Source organism: Microtus pennsylvanicus, chromosome 13 (genome assembly GCF_037038515.1).
Source record: "Microtus pennsylvanicus isolate mMicPen1 chromosome 13, mMicPen1.hap1, whole genome shotgun sequence".
Taxonomy (NCBI): domain Eukaryota; kingdom Metazoa; phylum Chordata; class Mammalia; order Rodentia; family Cricetidae; genus Microtus; species Microtus pennsylvanicus.
In genome coordinates, this window is record NC_134591.1 from 15,459,091 (window position 1) to 15,475,137 (window position 16,047).

The 16,047-nt window shown below is 34.6% G+C and overlaps 1 protein-coding gene across 28 annotated transcripts in view; it reads right to left on the reverse strand.

Moving 5' to 3' along the window:
- The window catches only part of Ptprd (protein tyrosine phosphatase receptor type D), a 2,195,185-nt gene that overhangs the window by 1,022,815 nt on the left and 1,156,323 nt on the right, over window positions 1-16,047 (reverse strand). For 27 of the 28 annotated variants that reach the window (XM_075945536.1, XM_075945537.1, XM_075945568.1 and 24 more), the window contains one exon: window positions 1,627-1,660. The exons of the other annotated variant lie outside the window; for it this stretch is intronic. The gene's annotated coding sequence lies outside the window, so the exon portion shown is untranslated. The remainder of the gene's footprint in view (window positions 1-1,626; window positions 1,661-16,047) is intronic. 28 annotated transcript variants of the gene reach the window in all.

The following is a 16,047-nucleotide window of genomic DNA, read 5'->3' on the forward strand; positions in this document are numbered from 1 at the left end:
AAGCTGTAAGAACAGACTGGTAGCAAACTTGTCCATTAGCAGTGTTATGCAAAACAAAAAGCACTGTAATCTCAAGCATAGCACTGATAGCAATGTTGCTTGCTTAAGATTATTAACTCCCTGTTAGCACTGCTTTTACTTTCGGTATTGCAGTACAGTGATGTGAGCACCTTTCAATAGGTTGCAGTATGAGAATTTGTTTAAATGTCATCTTATATTTCACTCACTTAGTACTACTTCACTCAATGAAACTGATTTTTGAGAATCCTTACGTTTGCCCTTGATTAACTAGAAATGAGAGTGAGAGTGGGCATGAGGGAGCTAGTTCATACCCATGCCTTTTCCTGTTGCTTAACCAAAACTGGGCAGCTTGTCCTAGTCCAGTATTGTTCTTTTCATAATGAAGAAAGAGCCATAAAATATATTAAAAAATAAAATAATGAAACCAAGTCAAATATGTGAAAATTAGTGTTCTTTATATGGAGAGGAAGAAAAGGTGAGAATTATTTGAAGTGGTTTTTTTTTTCAATGTACTCATTAGACTAGTGACTTTGACATCACCTAGGAATTAACTCAAATTTGGGCTCAATGTTACATTCATCTCACCAATACTATCATTTAGAAAGTTAACTTAGGCAATTCTCATGCTATTATTATTGAGATACTCTGATATAATATATAACTTTTCTACTCTATTGTTTCCTACACCATATGTCATACAGCATCTTATATAGGTTGACATTTATTCATTTTTCTAACCTAACATTTATGCAGACTTTTTCTTCATCCTATTTTCCTTCTCCTCTGCTTCTACTCTGCCCATCTCATTTTATATCAAGAAATTTAGGATGAAGAAAGAGAGAGCCTTTATTAAAGAATCCTACTTTACTCTTCCTATGTATTGCATTGGTTAAAAGAAAAATAAAACCGTATTTCTTAATCTAGTCTAAGCAGGTAAATCCAAGCAGTGAAGGCTAATCAGCAGAGTGAAGAAAATTCTCAAAGCAAGTTCAGTGGTATGTAGAAGTACAATGATGCCATGTTAATTCAATATCACTGATAAAAGAGCAACTTTGATGAGATGAATTAAGTTGATAAGAAATATGACTTGATTATTAATACTCGATAACCATTATCTAAATTAGGATGTAAATGAAATAAGCTGAGGTACATGAGATTTTTTTCTTTGAATATTATAAATTAGTAGAGAAAAGAAAGCACGGTTGTGTCACTAAGTGTTAGGTGTTTTTCTATTGGTACACACACTACAGAATATTTTGATTGTTTCCCATGAGATGAATCAGTTTTCTAATTAAAAGACTTGTTGTAGCTTGAATAAGTGGAAAATTTCTCTGAAAACAGCATTCTCTGTTGTTAATCTTGTTTTCCAAATCGTATTTTTAAGGAAATGGAGGAAGATAAAAGACAAAATATATTACTATAAAATGTTTTGTGGATTTCTTGCAGAAAAACTTACGTAATAGCATAACCTTAATTAATGTAAGCAAATAAAATTATTTAAACTTTACAAGAAAAAAATTTCATACATATTTGAGAAGAAGAAAGTGGAGAAAAGAAGGAGAAAGCAGAAAAGATGGAGGAGGAAAAGCAGAAGGTAGCACTCACCTCAGTTGTTCAGTTAATGGACAGGTACCATCATCTGAAAAAAAAAATATTGTTGTAATGTGATCATGACTACTATAAAAATCCAATTGTTTAATATCCCCCTTTGCAAACCTTTATGAACAAAATTAAACAACTAAAGAAATAGATGGTCTGATCTTTTTTATGTATTCTCTCGTCACCATTTTAGAACCAGCATAGTTAATCTATCGTTTTTTAAAATTATTTCTAGAAATCTCTCAGGAACATGTATGCAGAAAAATTTAAGACACATATGTTTTAAGGGTAGGTAACATCCCAGGATGTTTATATAACAGTATTGGTCCAGGCATGAACAATGTCTTGAAAGACCCTAACACAGAGATCTGATGCCATATGCATTGCTTTTATAAGATATGATCTTCACAAAAGATGCCAAAGTAAATACCACAATGATCAGTGTCTTCAGTCACCTATACTTTGACTTTTAAGAGTGTATCTTTAGAATCTATTTCCCATAAAAATTTTCTTAAAACTTTTGTCCTTCATTCCTTCTTTCCTTCCTTCCTTTCTCCTTCCTTCCTTCCTTCCTTCCTTCCTTCCTTCCTTCCTTCCTTCCTTCCTTCCTTTCTTCCTTCCTTCCTTCTTTCCTTCAATCTAACCTTTTTTCATTCCTTTTTTCTTTCATTCCTTCCTTTATCCTTCCCTCACTTTTCCTAATTCATTCTCTTTCTTTCCTTCCTTCCTTCCTTTTTCCTTTTTTAAAAATCTTAGTTGTTACTTCCCTCCTTTTGTTTTTTTTCACAATATTTTGGCTCATCCCTTTGCCCTACCTCAGTATTCAACCTTACAACAGAGACAACTTAAATGATGTCTCCATGTTGAAGCTTATCTTGATAGCCAGAAAAGAAATTGCTTTACTTACAAGAAGTTTTGTCAATACTTTGTATTTTCACTTTAGTAATTTGATTTTACCCTGTGTTGTGGTCATGCCTTGACCTTGTTTATTTTTGAGAATCAGAAGAATCCCTGCTATGCTTCTGAAATAGCAGATGTCTTGAGGTACTGGCTGAATTACAACTCTGGGGTTCTAAACATGTCAGCAGGAGTATGTGAATGGAGTCACTTCAGTTTGATTTATGACATCATATGTAAATATGACATTTATGTTTTTAAGATTTATTTTAAGTGCATTTGTGTGTATTCCACAGGTGCATAGGTACAAGAAATCACAGAAGATGACATCACATCATTTGAGGGGCAGTCATATGAACAACACCAGTGTTAAAGAACTCACTATAATCAGCAGAGATAACAATTCTGCTACACCCTTTCTCTTCTTCACCATGCTATGTTCTGTGAATTTATTCTCCCTATATAACCAGTCAAATTTTCTTCTGCCAGTCCTATTGCTGAATGGATTAGTCTCTAACGTTCTTTGCCAAATGCTTTCAAAGTCATAATTTTATTTGCTCCTATCCTGATTCAAACAGAGGAAGATGAAAATATCAAACCAAAGAATGAACCTGACTCTGATCAGAAACAAATGGGTTTGCCTAGGTTTTCAGCTGGCATTCTGGGTGCCTGTTGCCCCAAGAATTTGAAGAGCTTTTGATTTTTATAAACCCTCTTCTTTTTTTATTCTTTTTACCTTAGGTTATGAAAATTATGATAGTCAACCTACATACCTCTAATCTCCTTCATAGTATTAAAAAGTTTAACCACGTAATAAATCAAATGAACCAACCATACTATAATATTACCAGTTATAAAGAATAAGGGATAATTTACTCAAGACTTCATTAAATCATTTGTTCAGCAAATCCTTTTGTTTATTAAAGAAGTACATTGCTACCAGCCACATCTCCTGTGCTATTCTAGGAATTTCAGAGAAGCTGATAACCATGTATATGTCTCCTACGTCCTATGCTGTGTTATGGAGAAGATGAAAGAAACTGCATATTCAGCTAAACACAAGAGAATGAGATAATTTCAAACAAATAGAAGAAGCTAATTTCAATTACTAAAACAGAGATTTGGCTCAGCAGACAAATGCTTAAATTGGCCAGTCAGTAATTAGATCAGAATGATAGAGAGCAAGCCAGTTTGGCAAGAAAGGAGTTCACAGGTAAGCAAAAGAAATAAAGCCAAAGTATTACTAGTAAGTAAGTACATAGAAAAGAATGATACAAATAAACCTGGAGAGGTATGTGGAATCAGAATACAGACAACATGGAAGACTGGTGTGGGAGAATTATCTGTATTCTGTCAATCATGTATTTTAATAAAATGCTGATTGGCCAGGCAGGAAGTATAGGTAGGTGAACCAGACAGGAAGTAGAGGCAGGGCAATAAGAACAGGGGAATGTTGGAAAGGAGAAAGCCCATTCCTCTCACTCCTGTGCAGACCACCAAAGAAGCAGGAAGTAATCTACCTGGCTAAGAAAGGTACCGAGCCATGTGGCTAACATAGAAAAGAACAATGGGTTAATATAAGCTAAAAGAGCTAATAAGTAGCCTGAGCTAATGAGCCAATCAGTTTTATAAATTACGGAGATCTCTGTGGGGTACCAGGCAGGACAGAAACCCCAACAAGCAGGCCTCTCATGTTACAGAAGACCATAAAGTTGGCAGTGTTTAGCTTTAGAATCTTGAAGAACTGCTGAAATGTTTTAAATGATAGGTACATACTATTTGCATTTTTCTCTTAAATAAAAAGTGGTAATCATCAGGAAATATAGAAAAGTGGCAATGTGTAAAACAAGATACATCTTGAAACTTTAAAGCAAAATTTAGTAGTGATTCATAAAATTAGTCACAAGAGGTAAGAAGTTTCATGTCATACTCATCAAAGAAACAGCCCACCAACAGAACGTTACAATTTTAGAATATGCATATCAAGCATAGGGACACTCAATATCATATAAGGAATATTATTGGATAAAAAAAACCTATAGATCAAACCAAAGACAGTAATGGTGGGTAATTTCACTATGGCCTCTGATCAATAGACAAGACAACTGAAAAAAAAAACTAAACAAGGAAACTTTGAAATTAAATAATATCACAAACCAAATTGATCCAATAGACATCTATGAAACATTCCATCCTGTTTGGATGTATTTTTTATATATCTCATATATATATATATATATATATATATATATATATATATATATGAATAAAGATATATATATATAAAATATAGGTGTGTGTGTATCTGTGGTTACATATTATATATAAATATATGTATTATATTTCCAGAAGATTATAACATTTCTTCAACATTGACCATATATGAAGTTATAAAACAAGTCTAATTGAATATAGGAAAACTGAAAATGCCATCCAGTACTGACAATACCGGAATCAATCTCTATATCAAAAGCAATGAAAAATATTGAAAACACAGAAACTAATGGAGCCTTAACAGCATATTACTGAATTAAAATCAGGAGGTGGGACAAATTAAAAACTTCCTAGAATTGAGTAGAAATGAAAACACAACATTCCAAAATCTACAGGACACAAAGAAGACACCCCTCAGAGCAAAGTCTACAGCAATAAGTGCCTACATAAAAAAAAATATATCCAGAGAGCTCTCATATTAATGATTGCATGCTACAATTTGAGGTCTTGGAAAAGCAGGAGTAAATAATGTCCAAACATAGTAGACTGGAAGAAATGAAAAAATCAGGGCTGAAATGGATTGAACAGAACAAAAGAAAAATAAAAGAAAGAACTAAGAGTTGGTTCTTTGAAAAGATTAAAAATACTGACAAATCTTTAGCTAAATCAACCAACAGAAAAAGAAAAAAATAGTCACATTAATAAACTTGGAGTTAAAAGAGGCATTACAAAAGATATTGAGGAAATTTTATACTCCATTAAAAGGGAAGATCTAAAAGAAATGAATGAATTTCTAAAAGCCTATGACCTATCAACATTCAATCAAGATGAAGCAAATAATTTAAGCAGAGCCTCAAAAACCACTAAGAAAGCAGCAGTAATCTAAAAATCTCCCAAATAAAAAGGACACAGGACCAGATGGATTCAGCAGACATGGATCTACAGAAATTCAAAGAAGAAGTAGTGCCAGGACTTTTCAAATTTCATGTAAGATTAAAAAAAAAAAGGCTGCTACAGGTTCTTTTATAAAGCCAAGATTACCCTCATATTCAAAATAGATAAAGACCTGGTGAAAAAGATGATCTTTTGGCCAATACCCCTAATGTTGTACAGGGACAAAAACAATTCTCAATAAATATTTACAATGAAATATTTGCAAAAATTTTTCAGTAAAATTTAACAGAGTATCAAAGATTACCCTTCACAATCACATCAGCTCCACCTCACAAATGCAAGGAAGGTTTAACATACATAAATCATTGAGTGTAATCCACCACTTAAGTAGACTCAACTACAGAGAGCACACAAGCAACTCAACAGAACTTCAAGGTTTTGAAAAGCTCCAATATGCCCTAATATTAAAAGGAAAACCTAGGCACCAGAGGGAATGCCTCAATATAACAGAGGCAATATACAATAAACCAACACCTGACATTATGTTAAATGGGAAAAATGCGAAATATTTTTCAATTAAATCAAGAACAACTCAAAGATACCCACTCTTTCCCTTCCTCTTCAACATGGTCCTTGAATCCATAGACAGAGGAGTAATATACAAGTAAAGAATTGAATAGAAAAGTAAAAATTGAAAGAACCCTTGTTTATAAATAACATGATTCTTTTTAAACTGAAAATAGATTACTCTCTCATATAATACATTCTGACTACAGACCCTTCCCTCCACACCTCCAAGCTCCCCATCCATCTCCCCAAGTTGCACTCCTCCTCCTTTGCTTCTTCAGAAAAGAAAAGGCCTCTAAGAGACGGAGAGCCAAACAAGACAAACAAATACAATAAGACAAGGCAAAAGCCCTCATATCAAGACTGGACAACGCAGCCCAAAAGGGGAAAAAGAATCCCAAGAACAAGCAAAAGAGTCATAGATATAGTAGTCATCACTGTTAGGAGTCCCAGGAAAACCACACTATTGATTCTATGTTTAAAAGATCATAGAGAGGCCTACTATAATATTTGGAATTGATAAGAACATTCAGCAATATAGCAGAATACAAAATTAATACACAACAATCAGTAGCATCCTTGTATACCAAGAACAAGCATACCAAGAAGGAAATAAAGAAAAGATTTTATTTACAGGTGCTTCAGAAAAAAAAATGATCTTGGAATAAAACTAACCAACAAAGTAACATGCTTGTGCAATAAAACCATTATGACACTGAGAAAATAAATCAAAGATACAAGAGGGAAAGACCTCCCATGAACATGGATAAGTAATTGTGTGAAAATAAACATTATGTTAAATGGAAGCTATAGTTTCAACCCAATTCCCATAAAACTTCCAACATAACACTTGACAAAATTCAAAAGAATAATACCAAATTCATATGGTATGAGAAAAGGTTTAGAATAATCAAACAATGGAGAACAATAAGAACACTGACTGGGTATTGTCATCCTATATTTCAAATTATATTTCAGGATTATATTTTAAAAAGCATGATGGTGACATTAAAAGATGATATATAATTAATTGAAATAGAACTGAGAACCCAGATATAAGAGCACATTCTTATACTCACCTAAGTTTTTACAAAGACACCAAAAATTAACACTGGAGAAAAGACAACATTGTTAACAAATATTTCCTGTTCAAACTTTTAAGCCACATGCAGAAGAATAAAAATTAGTTGTCTCTCACCCTACCTACAACTCAATTTCAAATGGATCAAAGTCCTCAGTGTAAGACCTGATACCTCAAATAGGATAGAAGAGAAAGTAGGGAATACAACTTAACTTATAGGCACAGGAAATGCCTTTCTGAACCAGATACTGATAGGGCAAGTATTAAGACCACTATTGACAAATAGGATTTCATGAAATAAAAAATAATCTGGAGAACAAAGAATACAATAATTTGTGTGAAGAGGCAGCTTACAGAATGGAAAAGGATCTTTTCCAGCCATAAACATGGCAGAGAGTCTGTGTCTCAGATATATGAAAACTACAAAACCTAGCATGAAAAAAGTAAACAAAATAAAATTTGTGGCATGAAACTAAATATAACTTTCTCAAAAAATATGACTGTGAATTGAGACATCATCTTAACCTAGTCTGATTGGCTAAGATTTTTAAAAATTACAACCAATATTAGCACGAATGTGGGAAAGGAAGGAATGTATTCACTGCTGTCATAATGTAGATTGCTGTGGAAGTTCTACAAAAGCAATGAATAATTATGAAATGACATAGTTATACTACTTCTTGGTCTATTCCCAATGAACTCTATCTTGCTACAGATATACCACCAGCTCAGTTAAGTCCATTGCTGCTCTGTTCATAATAGCTAAGAAACTGAAATAGCCTATGTGCCAATTATGGATAAATCAATAATAACTATGTGGCTCATATACACAACAGAATACTATTCAGCTGTAAATAAGTATGCAATTCACCAGGGAATGAAATTCTCTGGAAATCATCATCTTGAGATACCAACACCAAAAAGACAAATGTCTCATTCTCTCTCATATGTGGAAACTGGCTTCGTATCTTCAGGTATATGCATTTCTATTGTAGTACTCATAAAAGATTAAAAAAAAGATTACTATAGGACTTGTTGGGATGCTCAAAGAAAAGATGAAAGAATGCAAAGGCATAAATGGGAGTAGAAGAAAAACAGAAAATTATAGAACAGAAAGGGTTAAATTGAGTTTGGAAGAAAGGATAGAGAGGAGAGTATGGGGAAAAATAACTAACACTAAGGACCTTTAAAATTACCAAATACAATAGTGGCTGTAGTGGTAAGACATAACCACTGGTGTATTCATGGCACAAACCTTATGAAAGCCATCAAACACCTCTGATTGTACTGCAAGTCTGCTCCACAGATCAAATTCATGTCTTGTGCTGTTAACTGTATTCGAAGTCTGAGTCTGACTAGGTCACAGGTCCTAGAGGAAGCCCTATTACTACTATTCAGCCAAATGCACATAGTAATAAGATATTCCCTGCGTTCTTTCCATATGCCCACAGATAGCACATTTCTCAACTCTCATAAAGACGGTTCATTTTTGGAGTGATGGCAATTAATAGAGAAACACACAAGCCAATGTCACCATCCAAAGAACAAGAAACTATGTGAGGCTACCCACACTCCAGCAGATGACAACACACCCGTGTGAATACAGATGGGCTCAACATATATTAATTTCTAAAAAATGAGAGAATGAATTTGGGCCAAATCGATGTGGCAGCTAGGGAGGTAAAGGGATTGGATTTTATCAAAATACATGTGCATATATGAATATGAAATAAAATATTATTAAAGCTATTGGTTGTTTAGATCAACATGCAGTCTACAATGGAAAGAAGTGGATATAACTTGACTATATGTTGAAGATAGCATCAACAGGACTTGATGAATTAGATGTATGCAGAGACTTAAAAAATGAATAATAGATGATTGTTAGTTTGAGGTTTTAGTAACTAAGTAGGCCTTGGTATGTTTAATTGTGCAGTCAAGAATATGTACAGAGAAATAGAGATTTAATATATCTAGATTACTATCTACTACTCTTCACCTCTACTTTGGCCATAGTAGGATGGGGTGTTTCTTACCTATATGAATACATAGGTCAATGTATAAAGTAAGTGAGAAATTCTCATTTAGTGGAAAAATTGTGGCTGACATTTTACACTGTACATACTGGAAATCATTATCACAAAGATATACTGCCTTTGGATGTTCAGAACAGGGGAAACCATCTTATTAAGGAGAGGGTAGCTTAGGCTGGAACTTAGGAACCATCCTACAAGGCAGTGCATGCCTGTCAACACAACACTAGAGGTGAACAGAAGATTGAAAATTAGGATCTGAAAACAAAGACAAATTGCAATCCAGTTAGTTATGTGGCATTGATCAAGATGAAAAAATTCCCATCTTTATCAGTTCCCAGCTTTATGCTAAAATCTGATGGCTGCCATAATGAACGCAGCTCACTGGCTTACAGTTAGGACTCCATAAAACCACATTTGTTTCTTCGTAAGTTCTGGAACAACTACACAGCATGGGCACACTAATGATGTGCTACATAAACCCTAATCTTCATTATTGTAGGCAGGAAGCATCTGAAAGCCGTCTCTTCGCTTTCGTTTCTGTCCGGTTCCTTTAAAGTCTTAAAATTCCACAGATTACTTCTTTACTATGGAAACAAAATGACATGATGGTGTTTGTTTATTCTTAACTGTGTGTTTCCGAAGGAAGGAGTTTAATAATTAACAATACAGCTACAGTTTTTGTTTGTTTGTTTACGGCGTAGTTTACTTTCTCTAATCCCTGTTTACATTAGTATATGGACAACTGGAATGCTCTCGTAAGTCAGTGTGATCTCGGGTTCTGTTAGTACTTCATTCTCAACAAAAGAGGTGTATGAAAGCAACACAAGTTCAATAGGAGTAAGAGAGGACTGGGAAAATAAAGAATGAAGAGGAATCATGGAGATAGACACTACTGGAAACAAATCCCACCAAAATCTGCACTCGCTGAAACACCTGACAGTGAACACTCCTTCCACTTCAATTAGTAAATTAGAAATTCAAGATCTGTGTTGCAATAGTTTGGATTTGTGTAATGTAGGATTTCTTTGTTGGGGCTAAATAAAACATGCTTTTTAGAACAAAATATTATTGCTTGAGCAAAATCGATTTTTATGCTATTTAACTCCAGAGTTTTATTTTTATAGGAAATATTTTCCTGTTTTCAACATTGTCTCATCTAATTTCATTTTTCATTTTCCAAAATCACTTATATGAGCCTGTGGGAAATAGTGGTGTTTACCCTCTGGCTTCTCTCTCTTCTGAGATAATTTGTAATTTTCCAACACACTGTAAATACTACAGCTTTGCATAACTTCTGAATGGTTAATCTGTTTGTCCTCAAAATTCCCAGATTATTCATTTAATTTTGCCATCATTTTCTTTGCACATTAAAAATGTTCTCAAGATAATTTTACTTTGGAATGTAAAGGGCTAATGTAAAATTTACTTTTGTACCCCGTAGAGAAGCAAACAATATTAAAAAAAAATGGAACAGCTAAGTCAAGATTACAAAGAGAATAGTGCATGCCTAAGAGGGTGGATATTTTCAATACATATTAAAATTATGCTCCAAAAATTGCTGTGACCAATTATTTAGGCCAACACTGGTTGGTCCTTCCTTCCTTCCTTCCTTCTCTCCTTCCTTCCTTCCTTCCTTCCTTCCTTCCTTCCTTCCTTCCTTCCTTCCTTCCTTCCTTCCTTCCTTCCTCCTTCCCTTCCCTCCTTCTTTCCTTCCTTCCTTGTTTTCTCAGTCTCTCTTTCCTTCATTCATTCTTTTTTTGGTTTCTAATTAAAAGCCTTAGCATGTAAACTCGAGGTAACCATGGAGCTGTGGTTCTATGGAATGAGTAAAGGGTCTAATGAATAATGAACAGAAGAGGTGGGAGTACAGAGCCATACAGTGGTTGAAACATGAGCCTTATGAAACACTGGAACATATCCTCCAATTTCATTCAGGCTTCTTCCTATTTCATACAATTCGGAAATTCTACTAAAGCATCCATTTGTCTTCCCTATGGAGGCCAGACTCTCTTTCTTTAGATCTCCACACTTGTTAGTCATAGAGTGATGAATTTGATAAAGGCTTTAGTTTTTAAAACCACTCTTGTAAAAAGAGAAGAAGAAGCAAGTAATGAGAACATGAAGCAGGAATGAGTCAGCATACTGGAAGAAAGTGTGTGTTGCAAACTGTCAGAGTACCTGAGAGAGGTTGAGAAAAGACAATCTTCTTGGAAAATAAGTTAGATATAAACTCCATTTATGTACAATCTACCTTCACTGCAATTTATGACTTGCAGACCTAGCGTTACATGCAACAAAAAACTTACAGAGAAGTTAAAAGCAGGTGTAGGTTTTAATTTTTCTTGACCTTTCAAGAAGAGAGAGTAGTAAACTTGTCAAAAGACTGGCCATTATCAGTCATTCTCATGGGGATTAAGTATTGACTGAGTCTCAACTAATGCTCTCATATTTTCATTTTGATGTGTGTTTCTTCTTAGCAGAAGAAAAATGATTATGTATGTAAATTACATTCCCCTTTAAAATTTGTATCAGGTGGGGAATATACTCAATAAAACCAATAAAACTTTAAAACAAGTGAAATACTGTGTGCCGAGAAATAGTGAAGCCAGCCACAAGTAAACAGCGGAGCCAGCAACAAGTAAGCCACGCTTTCCCCAGATCTCCCTTCCCCAGTGGTCCTCCTCTGGGAACTGCTGTCCGCATTCTCACTGACAGCACACCTGCACTACTTACTGAGTCATAGAACCTTGGGATAGGACAGGAAAGCTTTTTGACATAGTTTCAACTTATTAGTTCATTTCATTTAATAAAAAATAAGATAATTTCTATCAGCTTCCATTTTTCTTAGTAAATGATGCTATACAATATTCAATAACGCAACAACAAAACCAACTCTGCTACCTTAATGAATATAACTAGAAAGAACAGAAATATGGGGTTTTATATAGAATGTAGGCTTGTATAAATCAACATGACTATCTGCTAATTCTAAGTTTCAGCTTTTTTTTTCTTCACTTTAACAAAGGTTCCTTACAAAGAAGCTTAAAGCAGACCATAAGACATCCCTTACTATGCCCAGCAGGAAATGAATTTTTCAGTATTTTTAACCATTATGCCTCTTGTCACTCAATTCTTAGTATATTCTTTTAAGTAATAGAAATTTCCAGTTTGGCATTTTGTCTGACTTTAATGATAGTATTCAATATATACTATAAAGAATAGGAGAAGCTTTTAAACTACGCTGATCAAGAAAATAGAAGACGTTGATGAACATAGAGAGCAAATTTAAAGGATGTGTGTTTTGTATTGTGTCGTTGTGCCCTACAGTAGTCTCAATTAGCAAAGACAGTTGCAGATCACCCTTATTGTGTTTCCTGGTTTTATCTTTATACTTTATGGGGTGTTTGGTGTGTGTGTGTGTGTGTGTGTGTGTGTGTGTGTGTGTGTGTGTGTGTGAAGATGGGGACATGTGTGCTACAGATTGCATGTGAAGATGATACTACAGCACTGGCCTTTATTTTCTTTTTGCTTGCGTCTTTAATTTTCATTTGTTTTTTTTTTTTGTGTGTGTGTGTGAGAGATAGATTCTTTGATGTATGCTGCTGTGTGTACAAGGGTGGATGACCTTCATGCTTTGAGTATTCTCTTGTCTTTGATTCCATCTTGTTTTAGAGGAGTTGATATTGGACGCATGCCGTTGTTCCTGATTTTATTTCAGTTCTGAAAATTCAAATCCATATTCACGCTTGCATAGTAGGAATTTTACTCACTAATCTGACTTTCCAGCACCTTTGTCTGATTTTAATACAAAAACACATATTACATGTATATGTAAATAGAGCTCATTAGTTTTATAATCAGAACTATGATAACAATGACACTGCTTTGTGCATTTGTCACTTCTGCCTTATGTGGACCCTCAAGCAATGTTCAACAGCAAATTATAACAAAATTTACCAATGAACTGATTATATTGAATTTATGTCCTTAGAGACTGAACCCAGCAGCTCATACATGCTAGGCAAGAACTCTATTGCTGAGCTTCAACACCAGCACTGGTTTTAGGTTGTTTGTAAAAGTTGTAGTTCACTTTCCCTTTTTTTTTAAGCTTTCCAAATCTTGAATTATGTGAGTAGGACTGAGGGGGCATATACTGTATATATACATAGCATATATAACTAAATATAATTAAAATATATATGTATTATATATACATATACACACACATATACATCCCCAAGAATCATCATATTAAAACAACTCAAAAATAGTACCACATCTGTTGAGTTATAGAAACAATTGGGTACTGCTGGAAAGATGGCTCAGAGGTTGAGTACTGGCTGCTCTTGCAGAGTTTCTGAGTTCCATTCCCAGCAATCTCATGGTAGCTCTCAACATCTATGATGAGATCTGGTACCCTCTTCTGACCTGCAGTCATACATGCATGCAGAACACTGTATACATGATAACTAAATAATTAATTAAATAAACAATTTTTTTTCAAAAAGAAAAAAAAAACAACAGTGTAAAATCTCTCAAGGGCGATTTTTATACTTGCATAACATAAAACCTTAACAGGAAAACAAAACAAGCCAAAGCTCCCCGAGATGAGTCCACAATGTAAAACTTACAAGCCACGGGGGTAAAGGAACACATTATATTAGCAGCAACAAGAAACATAAAAGTGTACATTCCAGAAATAATAGGAAACTAAGGAATGATTGCTTCCAAATCTTAAGGGAGTTACAAGGGAGCACTTGATGCTCAAATTTACTGGATGGCTAGATCATGAACATTTTATTTCATATAGAAATCTATATTTGAGGTAAATTTTCCCTAAAGTTTCAAATATTTTTTTCAGCATCCACAATATAGATAAATCAAAGATTAAAGCCTTTTATCTCATATTGGTTCCAAATATTTTATTTCAAATTATATGATTATATCCTGTTGACCTACCTATCAGAGTTTGCTACCTCTAAGAGAAAAATGTGAAACCCATTTTGCATTAAAAAACCTGTTTGTCAACCATATTTGTAAGATAGTACACCATAAAGGAAATTATAATAGGGTTCACTAAGCAGCCTTACACAAATTCAATAAGTACTAGATTTCTTTAAAGACATTGCCAGTTGTTCAGATGAATGAAGTGAGCTTCTTGACCAGAGGTTGCTGGCGCAAATCAATAGACAGCCGTGTGCACTCAGCCCGTATCATATTTCAATAACAGGTGCTTGGAATTCAGTACACAGCTCGGCCATAAATCACAGAAAGAAATTATATTGAAAGTTAGATTTGAACTCAGCAATCAATGAAAATGTGCACCAAAGATGAAATACTTCTAGACATACATTGAAATGAGATTTGTGTCTGCCTTTCATACTTTGTAGTTTGATTTTTTACAACAATTTTGTAAAAAACAAAATTCAGAGTAGCCAGGTCCTTGACTAAGGAATGCCTTAATTTTCTGATTGAGATAAGGAGGTGCAACTATGGGTCAGGAATGCTTTCAAACAGGAAGTTGCAGGATTGGTATTTCTGAAGGACATCATAAAACCGCTATCCTGCTTATTTGACAGTGTATTTTAGTCTTATATTCTATATACACATATCTTCTATGCCTGGGTAATGGCAATGTTTTATAATTATATATTAGAACTATTTGACAGCAATGTGGATTGTCCAGTGTGCTATTTATGAACACATGTGGCAGAAACCACAAAAGGCAGACTTCTGCAACCAGTTGTGCTTCTGTGATGAACAGACTGGGCCATGTTCAGTGACCTACATTGAGGCTAAGAAAAAGTGGATGTGTTCTTGCCTTCGGCAAAGTAGTGCAAGTATATGTATTTACTTTATTTTCGAACACATCTGCAGACCTGTGTGTGTGTGTGTGTGTGTGTGTGTGTGTGTGTGTAAGAGAGGGAGATGAAGAGAGAGAGAGAGAGAGAGAGAGAGAGAGAGAGAGAGAGAGAGAGAGAGAGAGAGAGAATAAAAGAAAATGTGCCATTAACCTGAAAAACAAATGGACTGTAAGGTGGATTTCCATCAAAATGGTTATGAAAAGGATTAAATGTTCAATCCCAGACTGAAGCATACCTTTTGTCCCTTTACAATGTCTAGCAATACATTAGGATGTTCAATACATTCCCTGAGGATATGGAGTGCCTTTGTCTGTTGTTCCCCCCTGACAGTCAAAGCAGGGTAAGAACAAAGCTTGTGTCTGCAACAGAGCTTGGTGACATTACAGCCTCGATAGGAAATAAACTCCAAGCTGAAAAGCTATGCCACTTTCTCAATAATTGTGTGGGCTTGTATATAAGTATATATAGCCACTAACATAATTGGCTAAAATGTAAATAGATATTCTTTTTTTCTAAAATTGATAAAATATGACACAATGTGGCTTGTGCCTGCTACCCTGGTAATAGTTGAAATCATTGTATCTGGGGTGGAATTGCCTTCCAAGGCAGGGCAAAACTCTGAACTAAATTGCTGCATGTTACGAACATGGTGTCTGCCAATTGATGTCTGAGGAAAAGGGCTTAAATGGATAAGTTTCCTTACCACCAGAGGCAAGAGAAGAGAGAGCATGTATGCAACATGTTCCACATTCCTTTTCGTTGTCTAAATTAACCAAAGAACTCGTATCAGCAAAGGAAGTAGGCCATTCTGCAGAAATGTACTCTTTGCCCAAAGAAGCAAAATATCTAATTTATAGTAAGCCAGTGACACTCG